The sequence below is a fragment of the Octodon degus genome, unplaced genomic scaffold (assembly GCF_000260255.1).
Source record: "Octodon degus isolate 3935 unplaced genomic scaffold, OctDeg1.0 scaffold00016, whole genome shotgun sequence".
Lineage (NCBI taxonomy): Eukaryota > Metazoa > Chordata > Mammalia > Rodentia > Octodontidae > Octodon > Octodon degus.
In genome coordinates, this window is record NW_004524592.1 from 19,392,327 (window position 1) to 19,396,307 (window position 3,981).

Here is a 3,981-nt window from a genome sequence, read left to right on the forward strand (position 1 = left end):
ACTGTAGTCTTAAGTCCTAAATTATAAACCTGATTTTAAAAGACAATGCCTAGAATATTACAGTTTTATAATTTTGAAAAATTATATATAGAAAACAACAAACAATGAGAGCATTACATTTCTCAAAATACGTCTCTTTCCAGTTAACTTCATGGTAAAGGACACCTTAGATTAGAAATCCTTAGAAATTTGTTATAATAGTTTGCTATAATCTTATGCAAATTAAAAATCATTCCTAAGGCTTAGTTTCTCCATGCATAAAGTGAAAGATTAAAATAGGTAGTTTTTCCATACTTTTTAAAATCAACAAATTGTACTATTTTATTATCTTTATTGTGTGATTTCCAAGAAAATCACAGATAAAAATAAAATCTCAGAATTAAAATGTTCTACCTATTGCCATGAGCTGTGACACAGCAGACAAAAAAAGGATTCATTTACTTCCTGTGTTTTTCCTATAAAATCATGGTGGGAGGAGCAGAAGTTAGGAAACATGAACAATGGTGAGATTGCCTGACTGAAAAAAAGGAAAACAAAGAAAGAAAAGTGCCATTAATCAAAATGGTACTAGCTGAAACTTCTTGATAGAAGATTTGTCTCACACCTTCTTGGTCAAAGAATTAAAGGTCGTTGGTCCAACCTTTTCCACATGTGCCGCATTCCACCTATGCTAAAATCCTGACTTTCCTGCTGAATCCAAAACTTCAGGAAATGACCCAGGGTGTAAAAAGAAGATACTTGTCTATTTTGCCTTCATTTCCTGAAAAAAACATTTAGATATGTGTCTAAGAGAAAAAAAATACACATATGTATGTATTATAGCATTCTACTTTAAAAAAGAAAGTACAGGCAAAAAAAAAAAAAAAAAAAAGAGCCCATTCAATCACAAACACATTGCAGTCAGTAGCTATGTTTCTGACCACAAATCACAGTGAAAGCCAGCTTCTATCTATCTATGTAACCCATAAAATTCCTTTTTAACTCAATATTGTTAGAAACATTCTATCCCAGATTTGAAAGGATTTCCCTATTATTTTCTACCCAAAAAGATTAAGCATTAAATAATGACCCAAAAAATAGATAGCGCCTTGTTTGTTAAGGAGACCTGTCTTACACTTTCCTAACATTACAGCCAGATTTCACGGTCACAGGAAAACAAAACACACATAATGGAGTGGTTATTAATTCAATAAATCCAGCAGCTCTCGTGCTCTGGGCAAAAGGCAAAGTTAAAAGCAGCTGTTCATTGACGACATATGGGACATGGCCAGGGTGAGGTGGCTGCTTTAGCCCATCATCCAGCACTTTTAAGGCTGACTGCACTCAATTTCTTAGACAATCTACACACCATTTTCAGTTCCATAATTTATCCCAACAATACCCCAAGCACACAGATCGTAGGGGGAAAATGAAAGCAATTTACAGTATCGAGATGAAAGTAGCTGGCTGGATGGAGAAGACCTACTATGTAAATCATATCCACAACTTCAAGGAATGTCGACATAATATTCTGGAATTAATTTTTTCCAGCATTCCTATGTAGGTCATACAAAGGTAAATCTAGTTTCTCCTCCCTACCTCTTATATCTGGAGTTGTTTATCAATATGTTAAAGAGGAAATTGATTTTACCTCTCCCTTCTACAGGGACAATAAGAACCTTATGTATAAAACTTACCAATAACAATGAAAGGAATCAGTTGAAACATTAGTGTGCAATTTTTATATATGGCTCCCAGTTAAAGGTCATAGGAAGAAAGCAATAAAAAAGCATAAGCAAGAAGAGCATTCTATTTGAAATAGTAGTCTGGATTATTGTAAACTAATCTCATTATGTCTTCCTTTAAAATATGTCCCTAAAACTTGCCTCCAATTCATACCAGCAAACCGTACTGATGACAAATACCTTACTATACAACATTTTAAGGAATGAAATTTGTAGTTATACCACGTGTATTTCATGTAGGAATCTTTTTATACTCTAATATGAATAGTGTGTGTTATCTTCCCCCCAAACTAGGCAACTAATTATTTCAATACCACCCCCTCCATTCTGCTCTTCTCTTTTCTTTCTTAATCTTCTTGGGTTGACTGAAGCAGGACAAGGGTGACCAGTTACAAGGTGATGAGAAATGCAGCAAGAAAGTCAGCGTAGCCAGTGTCTCAGTACAAAAGGTAATAAGCAAAACCCAGGACATGTAAGAACATTCTAGGAACCTTTAGAAATACTGGGAAGGAATTCAGATTTGGGGAAAGTATGCAGACCAAGGGATCAGGCCTTTTAGATGTAAAGGAAATGTAGACTCTTAGACCTGAAAGACTGAACAATATATTTACTGAAAACTGTGCTTGCTCTGTAAATAAAATAAGCAGTACCCTCAGACTTTTCATGTGTCAGTGTGAGTTGTTCATTGTAGGGAAGTTGGAAAATATAAAAGCCGAGAGTTACTCTTAGCCTTAACAGTTAGGAATGACCTCTGTTTTTAGTTCTTGTTATGTTCTCTATTGTTTATGGATGAATTATATGAGCTTTTTATTTTATAAAGAGAGTACAAAATAGTATTAAAACAGAAAAATTACAAGTGATACACTGAATTAAATGTTTTTGTCTTTTATGTCTGGGTTCATTTTTAACATAAATGTGTAAGAAATATTTTTATATTACCAATCCTTAATCTTTGTGGAACATGTATTTTGAAGGTTTCTACATTTTCCATTTGGTTTTTCATATTTGTGCTAAGTATATACTAACCTTTATTTTATTTATTTGTCACAAAAACACTTGCATGGTAGCTATTATGTAATAATAATAGCCATTGCTATGACTATTTTACAGATTGGAAAATTCAGGCATATAGAGGTATCCATAGAGCATAACACAGGGATCCAACAACTGATCCCATGCTTTTCTACTGTAAATTTGCACTTTAGCATAAGAATGCCCACCTGTGCACCCCACTACCTGCACCTGCATGGGCACAGGAAGCAAACTTTGTGTCTACCCAGTTGATATAATGAATAGCAAGGAGTGTTCATGTGTGAAAAAGTGTCACATTCGGGATTTTTAATGCACATAACGCTCTACCAGATTTTGCATGCGTTTATCTGAGCATCACAGAGAGTAAAATACACTATGCTTTTGTTATGAAAAATGTATTTTATCATAATGGAATGTGGATGTGACTCACAGTAGCTACACCTTGGGAAAGCAAAACCCATTCACCCACTTGGAAAACAAGCAGCAAGGTGTATACAGGAATGCCAAAGCCTCCACAGGTGAGTTTTACCCATGAAAATGCTCACTGTTAAATTTCTGTGCATTTAGAATTTATTTACAAAGATGTTTTCTCTTCATTTTTCTTGTAGAAGTAACGCAATTCAGTACGATGGCATGTGAAAAAAACAGATTTGCAAATTTGGAAGCGGTCAAAAGTGAACCATCACATTACTCAGGAATAAATGATAAAGATGATAATGACTTTGACTTTGGCGATGTGAGCCAAGATTCCTGACAGTGAAATAGAGCAGGAATTGACCAATAACAGACACAGAACATGAAGACTTCCCAGATGACGAGGAAAGCAGTAATGTGAGTATATATTTGACTAGTCAAAATGGTCATGCAACCAAATGGATTAATCCCATGTTAGAACTAAGTCTACAAATGTAGTGAGGAACTTAGCAGAGGTATAATTTATTGGTTAGAATGCCAGCACTGCCATTCAATGTTCAAAACTGCAACAAATGAAATGTTACAAGACGTTGTGAAGTATGCAAATGTCGAAATCCAAGTAAAATGTTCTGTATACACCAGTAGCCATATTAAAGAAAGTATTTATTTTAAAAAATTAGGGGGCAAAACTGGTTTGGGCCCTCTCTTGGACAGGAGCTGTCTTTCAATAAATATATTCTGCTCTCTCTCTGTCTCTCTCTGTCTCTCTCTGTCTCTCTCTCTCTCTCTCTCTCTCTCTCTCTCTCTCTCT